Source organism: Neodiprion virginianus, chromosome 6 (genome assembly GCF_021901495.1).
Source record: "Neodiprion virginianus isolate iyNeoVirg1 chromosome 6, iyNeoVirg1.1, whole genome shotgun sequence".
Lineage (NCBI taxonomy): Eukaryota > Metazoa > Arthropoda > Insecta > Hymenoptera > Diprionidae > Neodiprion > Neodiprion virginianus.
Genome location: NC_060882.1, coordinates 880,042 through 895,374, shown reverse-complemented (window position 1 = coordinate 895,374; position 15,333 = coordinate 880,042). Strand labels below are relative to the sequence as shown.

At 41.9% G+C, this 15,333-nt stretch overlaps 1 protein-coding gene across 3 annotated transcripts in view; it reads right to left on the bottom strand.

Moving 5' to 3' along the window:
- LOC124308195 (potassium voltage-gated channel subfamily KQT member 1) overlaps positions 1-14,976 on the bottom strand; it is a 101,590-nt gene extending 86,614 nt beyond the window's left edge. The window contains exons 1-2 of one of the 3 annotated variants that reach the window (XM_046770669.1): positions 14,509-14,976; positions 14,408-14,435 (exon numbers count right to left, since the gene is read on the bottom strand). The gene's annotated coding sequence lies outside the window, so the exon portion shown is untranslated. Of the gene's footprint in view, positions 1-14,407 lie in introns of all 3 variants that reach the window. The other 2 variants (XM_046770670.1, XM_046770671.1) reach the window with 2 other exon arrangements.
- Between the last annotated feature and the right edge of the window lie 357 nt (positions 14,977-15,333).

The following is a 15,333-nucleotide window of genomic DNA, read 5'->3' as shown; positions in this document are numbered from 1 at the left end:
CCGTATTTGCAGCATATCCGTCCACTTTTGTTTTCGCATTTGCGTTGCCGACAGCAGCGAGCGAGGAGAGGAGAGAGAGAGCTTCGCGGTTCGCGGGACGAGATAGAAACAGAGTAAAGATGAATGCTATGATAGGCTAAGATATTTTTCTCTTCGCGTCGATACTCGTACCTTTTGCACGGTTCACCGAATCTTAACTTATATGCCTGAAAAGACGTCCTGCAAAAGTTGGCTCGACGCAATGCATCTGTGTGTAAGATACGATACGAGGACCAAGGCAGAGCCGTAGTGCCAGTTTCGGATTGAAAAAGGGGAAAAAACGTATCGGAGTAAGAAAAATGAAGGGGAGAAATGGGAGAAAAGGAACCGAACAAAATGAAATTAAACCTCAAAAATCCACTTCACCGCGATTTTAGAGCAAATATTTATCCACGCAGTTATACGCTCCTGTGCTTTCCCCAGCTTTCGACTAAATTGCTAACCCCTTATTGTACCTTACACACGTTCTCGGGTTCAATTTATACCCGTAGCACGTAATTACCGCAAATTCCGGAGTGCATAAGTAAAATAGAGGGTCAAAGAATAATTAAATGAAAGAACCGAAATTCCGGCAATTCCCAAGCCGAAAAAGAAAACCCACCTTTTCCGCTAGTTGCGTTTTTTTCACTCTCTCTCTCTCTCTGCTTCCCTGTCTCTATTTTCACGCGAACATCCGTAGTTTTAAGTACGACAAATTGGAGAGATTACCGAAAACGGGGAAAATAATCGGCGGAATTCGAAAGTCGAGCTCGGTTCCGTGCCTCGATTAATAAATCGATTATTTTTTTCCAATTAATCCGGTATAATCGATTATTTTTCAGACTCGGTTATTTTTCATCACAATCATTTTTCGTTCTTTACTCCCATAAGCGACTCGATAAAATATCAATTTATGTGACTAAAGTATCAATTGTTATCATTGTCTTACTTATTAAGTTACCTATTTAATGCGATGAGTGGAAGACTAATAAATATTTTCACCCGAAACTGAAAAATATTTTGAATAAAAATTCACGAAATTTTGGTTTCAAATGCACCGTTACAAAAAAAATACGAAATAACGGATTATTCGATTAATTTTTACCGCTTCAATCGAGTCGTGCTAGATTATTTTTTTAGACTAGAATATTTGTAGCTTAGTGGACATCGCTACCAAGTTCCTCGGATCGGCGACGGTGTGTCACTCGACTGGGTGGTCAGATATCGGCGTGTAAACACCGTCTTCGGGTCGGTCGAGTCTTACACGTTATGCTTATTATACTCGACGTCTAATGGGCGAACGCTGGGAGTCGCGCAGGTCGAAGGACGGAAAATAAAGGGGTTGAATTTACCTAGGCATGAATCGATACGAGCCACGGGCCGAGCCTCGAGGGTCTAGTTCATCGGAATTACACCGACGTGACTTAGAGACAGACGCGCAGACGTACCGTACGTGCTTAGGGGTGGTTTTTATTTTCAAATTTCTCAAATATTGACTCGGACAGATGATTAGTTCCGAGTAAATAACTGACAGTCCCCTTCAAGGCACGGTTCTTTCTTTGTCTCAACCCTTCAACCCTCGCGCAAGGGATGTGAAGTTTGCTGTCCGAAGCACACACGTTTTTACGACAATTTCGATATGTATTCCGTCGCGGGAAGAAATGATTTCGAAGAAAATCCGTTACCACGAGAAACCGGTGAGCATTGATTGTAGCAATCAATAAAAATATCAGCATCGACTATCGAGCATTTTATGTCACCCGTACTCAATTACAGACGTAACAAATGTACGGATTTATGAGAATTTTCGAGAATTCAAAATCGAGGTAAAAAATGAAAAGTTGAGCCACATGCTCGTTACAGTGATCCGTCGAGTTTCGTCGGAAACGAGCCCAAGGCCTTGATTCCGATGTCGATAACGCCGAGTCGTCACCGAGCCGAGCCCAACGGCTGATCCAGAAAGGAGTCGGTACGAGGAATTGTTTCTCGCGCGTCTGACCCTCGCCCTCCCAACCCTTAGACTCCTGATCCAGTCGGGGTGGTGCAGTCCTAATATTGGACTAACCGAAAGATAAGCCCAACCCGTAAAGCCAGCCACCGACGGGGCTTATGCTTTACGATGTTGAGAATTAACCCCACCGCGCGAGGTGAATTTTTATAACTGCAACCGTATTTCTCACCGGCTTGAGGAGGAATATGATCCAGGGTCGAAATCGAAGCTGCGAGAAGAAAAAGAAGAAACACGTTTCGACAAATTTTTTACAAGATTTTTTTAAAGTAAATGGAAACACTGAGCAATTTGAGTTTAGGGCTTTATTATTTAGAGTTTTAAGAACCTTTTAGAATTTTTTCATTGTAATTAATGACAAAGCGGTGACATGGCACGCACAAGTAGCCAACGACCACGTTTTCAATCCGACGGTGCAGGTTCCTCCGTCAATTCTTCTCCGATCGATTTGAAATTTTTACACAATCTTTAAAACTTGTTTATCGAATCGGACTCGTGGTTACGTTCTTGAATTTCAATCCCAAAATTTTTCAAACAATTTTTTGTTCATAATCGAGGTGGAGCCATTTTAAACATTCTAACAATGTGAAGCGTTTTTTTTTCAAATTATCGATATCTCGCAAGTTATGTTATTCGAATTTGATCAGAACCGTTTCTACCGCATAGCGAGGATGTATTTAGTTCGTCTTCACCGTCATCGGCGCAAATAACAGTGCTCGAGATTTTTTTAAACGATATTTCATCTTCTACCGACTTGTGACCTTGCAGACTGTGCATTTTTCTCTTCTTACCGTATTACGGTAAAAAATAAAGCTCCGAATAGGCCGAAAAGTAGACGGTGACACGTGGCGTTAGGCCGAGGCTTCGTTGTACGAACATGCGCGGCACATGTGTAGATATCACATTCATGAGACAAGGTATAACGGGTATAATAATGACACCGTTGAACTGTGCTCTGAACGAAAGTTGGCAGCCAGGGTATACATTTGCCGTTGAATATTCACGATTGTAATCAGCTAGCGACGTTCGTTCGGGGTCGATAAAATAATTTCACGGTTACACTTTATTATACATCTGTATACAAAAGTGACCTATAAACAAACTCCAGAACCGACGAAAAAGAATTGGAATAGATACGACCAGAACTAGTACATTGTGCAACAAGGAGGTAACCGCAAGTTTGCAATACGAGTCGCAGGTCAGCCGAAGTAGAAAAAGACGTTGCCTCCTTTTTGTACTCGATCCTTTATATAACAAGAGTATGTCACGCGTTTTTCCACGAAGCACGAAATTGAGACTAGAGTCGCGTAATGTCAGATCTGTCCGCGACTGCGCATGCGCGAAGTACAGAAAAGACCACTTTCAACACTCCTAGTACTTAAAAGCGGTATTTTCATTACTCCGCGTGTGCCTAATCGCGGACCAACTCGACCCTCACAGAAACGGGTACTTTGTTGTGTACGGAAAACACGCGTGGAATTTTTTCGTGACGGTATAAAAAAAATTGGGCCGATTTTCTCGTCGTAATAATACGTTTCTTCGAGCTTACAGTGCAGCTGTTAATTGCCCTCCGATTACTCTCGATTGCTCCCGATCGCTTAGAGCATACACGGACGAGTGATCGGTGACCCTGTCTCTACACGGACACTTGGAAATTTCTTGCCGCACCCCGGCTTCGACGTCTTAAACGCACCCCAGAGAGGGAGCAGCGTCCGTCGCTTAATTGCCCGTGTAAATTATTTTCCTGCCTCCGAAGCTTAACTCGGTCAAAAATGTTCGCGTGATAAATCATAAGATGCTATGACAGAAATCAACACGTCATTTGACGATTCGTGCTTTTGTATCTTATTGCGAGATCTTTTATACAATATATTTCTCGAATTTACAAGATATATCGTGTAATAAATTACACGTTGATTTCGGTAATAACGTTGTGTGATTAAAGGCATGGTCATTTTCAGTAGGGAAGACTCGTGATATTAAGACCTTTTTTCAGGGGGGAGGAGGGATGTTTGTGACAAAATTCTACGCTCAAGTATTACGCATGCGTTTACAAAGCAACGAATATGCTTGCAAACTACCGACAAAGTTGTAAACTGTCCGTCAGAAGTCTGTCGGCAAGTAGATTCGACGAAGACGCGCAGAAAGTAGAAATTTCAAGATCGATTGAAAAAAAAAGGTGAAATGGAGGAAAATAAAGATGAACGTATTTTTTTCGACTCTTCAACGCCTCGTTCTTGGATTTAGTTCTAATGTGACCTCCAATTAATTTGGATTTAAATATTGACGGACAATAAAATTTTCCTCACTTTTTCCATTCCAAACAAAAGCCTCCGGACATTTCGCGGTATCTAACTAAAAGCTTTCGCCCTAATCGTGTTTAAGTGATCGGGCTGTGCAAACAGCATCGTCAATCGTTTCGTGAATAATAAACGAGGTCTGTACGTATGTGACGGGTTTCTCCAATTTTTCAAACCAATTAACCGACCGAAAATCCACAAGCTACGGCTGGTGACCTTGTCTTTCTTTATCTTTCGCGAACTCGCAATCGGCGTCGCCGATGAAAAAGGAAACGCTGAAAAAATGGGAAAAAAAGAGGCCAACTCACCCTCAAAAACCAGTCTCCGTAAATTCCCATATCAAAATCCCACGGACAAATCAAAATTTAAATACAGTGATTTGTCTTTAAAAACATTTCTTGGACCCCTGCAGGAAACGAGTTTAAATATTCATTGCAAAGTTCTCTCCCGTGCTTATTCGGATCGCAAGGTTCTTTCTTTTGGTGAGGAAAAAAAAATCTCTGTCAACGACACGCTCCATAAATTGCAGCTGGTCGTGTCAATGCGACTATAACCGTGGTATCGTAATAATCGATACCCTTCACTGTTACACACTGTAGCGGCAGGCCTTGAGATCGGGGAGAGAAAATTGATATCAGCTAATCGATACTATGCATACACATGTTATGCCTGAACGTACCGAGACCGACGGTCACCACGTGTCGATTATTACAATACGTCACCAAGGTGCAGTGTTTTCATACCTGCCATGCCTGTCCGTATAATGTCGGGTTAAAAGTGCAGGGCGTTTAGAAGTTGAGAGACGACATAATTTCACCGTCGAACACGACTCGAGGTTCGTAACTGAAAGATGTACGACCAGGGCTTGGATTGACATGTGAATACGTATTTTTTATTTAAATCGTTTTCATTCCTTATTTGGTTTTTTACGTAAAGTAGGTATGACGTTTGGAAATAACCAGGCAATGCAGTTTCTATTTTCTCCATATTTTAATTTTTTAAGTCTATATATTATATACATAAATGTTTGTAATTTTGAATACATACGTATCCGGGCTCTGTACGCGACGAACATGAAAAACATGAATTTGCGCTGTATGTGATTTTGAATTGGATACAAACAACGAAGAAAAAGAAAAAAGAAGTGTTAAACAACCCTGATATTTTTTGATTCTACGAAATAACGAAGTTTTATTTGATTCGAGAAAACTCGATGCGACTTTAACTCAATGCGAGGGAACGCATCTAATTACCAATTCTAATAAAAAGCGATTCATAATTTCTTCCGATGAATCAGAGTTAATTTTATAAGATTCTTCGCTTTATACGATATTGCAGGAACATAACGAAACGATTTAATGAGATTAAGCTAAGTGTACCAGTTATCGACACGCTTGGATCCAATTATTAACCCCTTTGTTGTACAAAATTGTAAACTTACGGTATAATCTGTGAATTTCTCATTGACTAAAACCAATTGCTGGAGAGTTAAACTGAGAATCAAACAGATGCAACCAGAAAAGGTCAATCATTGGGACAGGGTCAATAAGTGACACGCTTATCTTAGTAAGTCTCTCCTTCGGATAAATGAATTTATTTTTACAATAATTAAATGCATACAAAAAATTTCGCCGACTCAAATAAAAGAATAATAATTGCTTGGGTTAAAGAATCGGAAAATCACGTATTTCAGGGAATGAGTGTTTCTCTCGAAACGGGCAAAATAATTTCATCGAGGCGTTTCAATTCGCACTCAGGTAACGGATGATTAATCATTCGCGATAATTATAACCGTAGGCGCGGAATTGGGGCAAAGTTTGAATCGGCAAAAGCAGCGCGGTTGAAGTTGATGTACAGACGAAGTCGGGCGAACGGAACCGAGGTGTAAAAAAGGTGCGGATTGCGAGGGTTGCGGGTACCTGAGTCTTTTTTGGGGAAATGAAGCTAGGTCAGGATGGGGCATGGTTATTGATTTACACGTCTGCTTTTGTATCGCCGCGGCGTGTTCTCAGCGTGCAGGATACAGGATAGAGATATGTACATAAACGTATAAGCCTCAACCCTTAGGTGTTAAAGGTTTGCAACTACACCGACAAGACCTTTGATGATAATTATAGTCTTCCCTCAACGTCGTTTTACCGGAAGATTAACGGCGATCGTAGAATTATCCGAATGAAATTCATTTATATATTTATTATCTTTCACTTTCTTTCACGTAACCATCGTCGGCAGAAATAAACGATAAAAAAAAAAAACAACCCTTTCGTATTGTACTCTTTTTTTTTGTTCTTGATCGCTTATAAATCTCATCTCTGATATTAGTAATTACATAGAAATTTCTACGGCACGAAATCACGATGAACAATAAAAGACAATTTAGATTTACGATATTCCTTCTAATACATGATAAATCACTCGATGTGTACATTTTGCTGTTTTTTTTTAAAACTATCTTATTTACGAATCTGGTGTACATGCGTGAATCCATTAGACAAATAAATCGTACCTACTATCGTTCGAACAATACTGTCAATTAACTTGTGTGTGTTAAATGTACATGTTACACGTACAGATGTGTCGATATGCGGGATAGCGTTGACAATTTTTTTTCCTTTCAATGTTTTATTTTCCTTTTTTTTTAACGAGGTTATCAAACGTCGATTGTACCTGTAACAGAGATTTCCGCGTTAACATGCGGTGAAATTCCGCCTAACAGAGTGAACAACATTTTATGGGTCGGGGCTTATACGAGAATTAGCTCGTGTTATAAAAAGCTACGAGCAACCGCGTCGCGCTAAAATCGTCCGGCAAATTTTACCCCGATGAGGAAACATGCGAAAAATTTCCGCACAACTTCCGACGAAATGTGGAGAAAACTAGTCCATGGAGTTAAGCCGGAGGCTCGTGGCTGGGCTCAAACCGTATAATGACAAGCGTAGGCAGCCGGATAGGTGGAAAAGCAAAGCAGGGTTTGCTTTTGTTCCGAATCCAACCCCGGCCGAGTGCCGAGGGAGGGCCGGGGGGGGGGGGGGGGGGGGGCGCATTTCGAAGGGCGAGAAAACCGCGAAACGAGTCTCCGGAATCGAGACAAGTGCTCGGGGGTTCAACTAATTCGGAAGGGCGCTGCTGCAGTTGTTCTTGCAGGAAAACAACGGTGCATTTTCGCACCGCGACTAGAGGATTATTTCTTCGGCGAGCGAATGAGTGGAGAAAACCAAAGTGAAAATGGGTTAAACAAGCGGACAGGGGGACGAGGCCTTGCTTTTTCTGTGGAAAAGAGCGTCTTTCCTATCTTCCTTCCTTGGCTTCTCTACTTCTCGGCTTCTTCTTCGCTCTCCTATTTTCTCCTTTCGCCTCGCTGATTAGTCCGAAAGGCCCCGAGCTCTCTGGCCTTCCTCTCACTAAGAGTGAGAGGAACTCACAAAATGAATTCGAAAGTATAACGAATACGAAGAAGTGCACGATTCCCAGGCAAGCGTCGTCACCGTGCGCGTCGGTCAACCAACAATGCCTGCGTTACGTTGGTATACACAATAGTCGTAACATAAGGCTTGGACGCATACCGCAATCGCCGCGATTAATAAATAAATTAATCAAACAAAGCTAAGGCCGGGTCGGCGCCGTAACTTCGGTCTGTATTTCCACCCTTGGGGAAAATTCAAGAGGGGCTCACCGGCAGTCGAGGATGTAGGTACTCTACGTATGTACAACGTACAATATACACGGGTCCATGCATAAGCGCGCATTGTACGTGCTCGTAAATATGATACACTCGTGTGTCCACGCAACCGAATATGCACAATTTTAATATATCCGTGGCAAAAAAATGTCGGTGCAATTTTTATAAATTTCTCATGGGTATAACAACTTCCGTACGGATCTTAAAAGTCGGTTTCTTCATTTTACCTCTTATTTTCTGTACGAAATTTTATCGAAATCCGTTCGGTAAATTTAATGTGCCCCGGAAGGGGTTAAATGGGAAAATCCACCCTCTTGCGAGCGTGGGTTAGAATTGTGTTAAAAATTTGAAAAAATGAGGGAATTATTTTTGAATTATTTCGAGCCGATCGGTGGAGGTCAGCCAGTCGAAGTTGTTAAACGTGATCTTTTTAAGGAGCACCCTAGACTGTATAATATCTTTTAATTTATTTCACGAAATCTGGAAAAAAGAAAAATACAACGATTGACAATTTTCGCGGGGTCCTCCGGCGTTTGAAACCATACGTCGAATCCACACTCTTTACCTGTCGGAAATATTTCGCTGTTTTATTTAGAATCAACGCGTTGCGCACGATAATACTGAGCTGCAGGGAATATTGCAGCGTCTAATTCGCAGGCTGGTAATTACTCCTGATTACGGTCGGCGATAATGGCCAAACAGATCCTGTCCCGGCCCAACTCATCTCCCAACTTCCCCCGACACCGACAGCATCAGCATCCGCCTCGGCCCTGCATCGTTCCCCAAGATCTCTCACCGCGTTGCCTGGGACCTTTTGTCTCGTAAGTACGGCGCATCAACGGTATCGTTCGGGAAAGTAAGACGTCTCTCGGTTGGACCTCGCTTCCAGAGATCGTTGCCGAGTTAGATTAGGGAAACACGCGACTCGGTTAGCGTCTCGGATTTATCATGCAGGTAAAACTCGTCTATGTAAATTTTGACGAAGTGTAGGGATTCTTCGCGGGAAGAGATAAGAAGAAGAAAAAGGAAAGAGATATCAAAAGGCGAGCGAATTGTGATTTTGAATTACTTGACGTAATTAAGATGAAAATATTCTCTCGCGATGACGTAGGTACGAAATAATGCAAAAACATGAAACCTTTAAACACTCCGTATCATCGAATAACGCTGAGGAAACTTTTTTGTGTAGGGTAAATATAAACGTGTGAAAGAACGAACCGAGGCTGCGAGATAATTTACGACCTGTTTCGTTCGTCAATTGACCCGGAAAGTTTAATCGAAATTTTTTACAGTCGAGAGAAAAGCTTGAAAATCGTGGCAGAGAGAGAAGTTTTACAGCAGATTGGAAATTCGGATTTTGACGAAATTTGAACGTATTTCAAACCCTTCTGGTTGCCAATTTAAAATAAAGGGGAAAAAATTCGACACCACGATCAAAGTTTAACATTTCATGCATGCATATCGCGTACAAGTGTACATAATATATAACGCGTCTCTGTACGCTTATGCGATAGTCGATAAAGCTCGCTGTGCCAAATAATCCGTACCGCGGGAATGCCAGATGCTAAATTTGGCACTGCCGCAGGAGGAGCCTGACGAATAATCGGCGTCGAATAATGCCCGGCAAAGGGCAACTGGGTACGTCGATCTCGAGCTCACACAATTTTCCAAATGGCGAAACGCGACGTCCCCTCGTGTGTTTGCAGGCACGTCACGCCACCGCTCCCCTGCATTGCAGGCTCGTCGTCAAAGAGAACGGATTGCACGAAATTATTATAAAACGACAATATTGCACAACCGACGTTGCTGCGTAGTAATAATAACATATAATTTGATAGGTTAGTAATGTTGTAATAATTCCTAATTTCTTAATTTTACGTTTTTTCAGAAACTAGGATTTCGAAATATGAGCGTATTTTGTTTTATTACGGTTTACTGAATTTCAGACGATTCCAAAATGGCGAAATGAAGGTTTTTCCTCGGCATGAATCGTTGCGATAACGTTACTAGCTTCAATGTGATTCCCTCGTGGAAAATTGAGAGAATTTCGTAACACGCGAATCCTCGCCAAATTCAAGGACCCGGATTCTCCTTCGCAACTTTTCCTCCTCCCTTCTAATCTTGGGGGTTACAAGTACGCCCCGGCTAGGCTGAAATATTGAAGGAACGAAAGAACATTCAGAGCGGACCGTACGGTAGGTGAAAAATAACTGCAGCAGTTACACGCCAACGATAATATAGAAAGTTCAATCAGCGCCGAGGCAAATTCGAGTAGACACGTTACGCGGTTTTCATTATTCACAAAATTATCCTTCTCTACGATCCTGCACTGAGAGTGGCAAGTGGAATAATAGAAAAGCTACCCGCATGCAAAAGCGAGATTCGAGACCATGGAATGCTCCACAGGAAAAGCAGCTTGCAGTAAAGGATTCTTGCCTACAGAGACACGCGTAAGCGAGCAACGACTTTGCTCGTGAAACTTATGCTTTGTAGATACAACGAAACGTTCATTTCCTCCGGTTGAATGTTGATTGTTCTATTTTTGTCCTTTTATTTTCGAAACCGTAGTTGCGAAGAAAGAACGAGGCTGAAGTTAGCAACGTTAACGTATCGTTGAAACGTTGAAATAAAAACTACTATCTTGCATCTCTGGAATGCCCGGAGTTTAATTTACAAAATCTGAATTTTTCGATGCTGCATTAACAGTTTACCAAATTTCAAGTAATTCCAAAGTTGCAAAATAACGACTTTTCCCAAAGGTGCGTCGTTACGACAACGTTGCAAACTTCGGTCTGATAGGAGGGACGTCGTTTCTGATTGAAAATAGGTATTTCAAGAGAGAAAAAAATTAGCCAAGCAAATTACAAACAGAGCTCAGCCACCGCGACCTTATTTCCGTTGTTCATGCATGGCAGAATTTCCTCGGGGGGAATCAGGAGCAAGTTATAGCTGAACCCGTTTAAAATCTCACGCACACGTCGCATTTACGTGCACGTGGTCCTCGAGGAGAAGTCAAGTTATCCCGACTCGGATTGGTTTGACTTGTAAAAAACTTTCTTTTTTTCATTACCTCCTTTCTCGTCTTTCCTTGTCACCTTGTTCGCCTTTGTATATTACAGCAGATTGCACAGATCAGCTCGTAGCCGTGACCGCGTGGCTTATCCACTCTGACTGATATGTTCAAAGTCGAGCTTGCGGCTGTGACAGATGATCCGGAAGAGAGAGAAAATAATTTGTTCAAGATTGAATCGAGAGTAGGAAATTTTCTACACTGCCAACCGCTTTCTTTTTACTATCATATCTCTATAGATGGAAAATCATTCTCTTTTACATCATGTCCTTGCTTTGTTTTGTTTTTTTTTTTATTTTTAACGAATTTTTGAATCAAGTTATACTTTGAGATTAGAAAAACATCATTATGCAAAGCATCAACGTCTTCATTCACGTACAAAGATTTCGATGCTTTGTACTAGACGACGTTTGTTTGGTTTTAATTATAATAATTGAGATCGGTACGGAGTAATATTTCAGATGAAATATTTTTATACCAGTTCCCGCGACGAACAATGTATAATAAAAAAGTCGAGTTTTAATTGAGTGCCTTATAGGCTGAATGAAAACAAAGAAAAAAGAGAAAAAGCAGCAAGCGGGGCAACGCAAATCAACGTCTCGAATTTTAAACAAGGTTCTGCAGACTTTTCTCATCAGATTATGCACAGACTTCAAAAAGATGGAGAAAAAGAAACAAAAACAGAAAATAAAGTAAAAGAAAAACGCGAACCAGTGTAGTTCGCTGAGAGTTTCCAAGTACCTACAATTCTTCGTCACTCGCTCGACCTGCACCTCGATTCTTTAAAAATATATTCCATTTTAAGGGGCATAGCCTCTTAAAGAACTTCATAACGCGAGCAGACCTCTAGCCTAGGTGATAATATGCTGGTAAAATGTTCGATAAATTTTTATCAAATCTGAAAAAATTGATCCCGCAGGAGGCGGATTCTTCTTGATAATAATTATTATTAACATTATTTTCATCGCTATAGAATATTGTAATGCGAAGCATGCACGTCGAGTATGAATATTCCGGTATACCGTCGTTATTATTACATATTACTGTTATTGTGTCCCGCAGCCATGACTCGCCAACAGCGCAAGCAAAGTCAAGTATAACGTACCTACAACATACATTACACGATGTGCAAACCCAATACATGCAGATTTATTCAACGTATTGAAATCACGTAGATTATCGTAATATAAAAAATAAATTAATCACCGCAACGGAAGTAAATTTACGTTTCCATATACAAATAAGGTACGTTTAGCGAATTTACTGGATACGTAAAGGCTTCCCTTTTACCCGTGATGGGTGCTGGCAGTGCAGCGTACGTTACGTAGAGAGGCATATATCTGCATAACCGAGGAGTCCCTTAAGCCGGATATAATTTTACGTTCAGTAAATGTGATCTAGACCGACGAGATCGCTCGAGTGGCTGTCCTCGATAATCCAATACCTCGGCTCGTCCTCGATTAATTACCAATCACCGCGATACGCCTCAAGTGCACCGTGTGTGTGTGTGTGCGTGTTCAGTTTACATGAATAAGCAGTATATGTTTGCCTATGTATTACTTATAAATTGAAAAATGATTATCGTGCAAACGTTACCCCGTTCATCGGAGCAGAAAAAATTAGTGACCTTATTGATTTTTCTGCGCACATTTCACGCTGCATATACGTAATTGTTTATATCGAATAGTCACTTTTGAAATTATCGGTTTTACGAGTATTTAAATTTGTGTATGAAAAACTTGTTACGTGGAAGTGTTTCGTTGGGACGGAAAGGATGAAAAGGCCAATGGAATAAAAAGAATTTTTCCATACGGAATAAAATTATTTGTCAAAGTTTTTAAAACTTTCGTGACACGTCTAATCAGACAATCAAGTGTGATTCTTCATCGAGTGTTTGCCAAAATCGACTAATTTCAAATTGATTTGTTGTTCCGAATCCTGTGGTTGATCACGAGAAATTTATCAACATTATTTTCAGCACGATGAAAGAATATTCGCTAAGGGTCGAAAAACAATTTTTTTTTAATATACATAAACTGCCACCGGAGTAAGAGGAAACCTTTCCCAACAGATTTAATTCGTTTCCTCGATTACCTCCGCAATCGTTGGGAAAATCAGATAAAAAAACAAGAAGAAAAATAAAAGCGCAATCGAGGGTCGGTGAGTTCCAAGAAACGATTTTCAGGGCTTGTGTAATTCATGTGCGACAGACTGCCTAACGAAATCAACCGATTTCGCATATACCGAAATTACCGGCACGCGGATAGCGTGTAGAAATAATGAAAATTCAAGAATAAGTTTAACGAGACTGTCCCAGTTGGCCCAATTTCGGTACAAGTTTCCGATGCTCGCTTGTCGCGTGCAGCAATTAAGCGCGATGACGAGAAAGAGACGACCGGGAAATATACAGGTATACCCAGTCAGTCGGGCGCAAGTAACGGAGGGCCAAAATCAAGAGCGAAAAGTTATGGCAGGTGAGCACGTGACTAACTTACCCGCCATTACCGCGCCGCGTGACGTCAGGGGGCTGCTAAACTAGGACATATTCCACGCCGGGTCGACTCTGCTGCGCGGTTGAAAACCGGGGACTGACAGCCTGACAGACGGACAGACCCAACAGCGAACGAGACGGACGGATTTACTGTAAGCCGAACTACGAGTTCTCCTCGCTACTGATCCCGGCTCGTTAATCATTAGCTGCTCCTCAAACAGGATAATCCCCAATTTAAAGCCAATTTTTCATTTGCCGTTTTTCCTCTATTTTTTCACATCGGCATTAATTTTTACAATCCAATTGTTGGTGTGTAAAAAAGTGAGGAAAAAGGTCGACTCGGTAGAATTATCTGACGAAGAGGAAATTTTTATTCACTCGCGCAATGTCTAATTCCAGTTTCCACGTATCCGAATTTTCTAAGCTTTTTTTCGAATGATAATGACCGCGTTGAAAATCTTGTAACATTCTTTCATAACTGAAGATGAATTAAAACAGGTGAACGCTGAATTCGTTTGAAAATAATCAATGAGACGGTGAAAAAAGTAAAGTAATTTGAAAAATCTAATTGCATGTACACGCAGTAGCTCGGTGTCTTGTTATATTTGATCCCGATGAGTCGGAGAGTTGTATTAAGGGAGTAATTGATATCGACGACGAAATCCCTGGTCCCCAAAGATGAATAATAATGCAGAAAAGCCCTCAAATGTTGCTGAAATTCGCGTGTGAACGGTAATTAAGTCAAGCGTGTACCTCGCGAGCGGAGAGACGAAAGCTCAACGCTATTGGCCGGCGTCGAGCAGTAAAAAGGAAATGAAATCTACAGCCAAAAGGCGCGTACCTGTTGCAACGAGGTCTGGAAGTTCTTCCTGTCCGAGCAGGCGAAATATACAGTTAGTAAAAGAATCGATGCAGTTGTTATTAATATCTATCACCACTCACAGTTCACTTTTAAGATACCAACGTCTCACTTTGTACAGTCGTCAGTCGATGAACGCCGAGTCGCAGTTATCGGTCACCCAGGTCATCCAGGTACGGTACAAGATAAACAAATAATACACACGCGTTTCTGAAAACAACAGCCGGTTTCAAACTCTCGAACTGAAAGTCGAGCGAATCTTCCCCTCTCTTTCCCTCTCGCCGATTCTTCTCCTTATTTCCCTCTCGACACGCATGCTTGTGCAGCCCTCGACCCTCTTCTCGCTCCTTGCCTGAGTCTCCGTTTATTTCTCCACCAACTTTCTATCCCTCGGCCCGCGAAGCGACTGACTTTACTACCCTAAAATAATCGACTCGCGCTCCCGCCGATTCGAGAAACGCGACGGGTCCTCTTGTTGTCGGCTACCACGCGGATCTCTGAACCAGGCGATGAGTCCTGGTCACTCTGAAGACCAAGGCACGCGCGCTACCCTCGAGTGCGCACCCTGGACTGCGCCGCACAAGACGCAACCGACACATCAAACCGAAACGCAGCGCGAAACACGACGACGCGACCCGACCCGACACCCCGCCTGCCTCTACGTTTCGCTTTCTTTTTTCATTCTCGATTTTTACCGGCGCTGGAATTCCCATTCGCTATCGCTTTGACGACGGATCACCAGTCGGAATTTCGATTCTGTTTTAGGGAAACGCCGATCGACCGTTTAATTTTAACTATCCTAACACAAACCATCCTCCATTCTTTGCCAGACGCGCCTGTGCGGCCGAAAATGTTCGTGTGATAAATCATGAGATGCGATGACCTAAATCAACGCGTCATTTATTGCA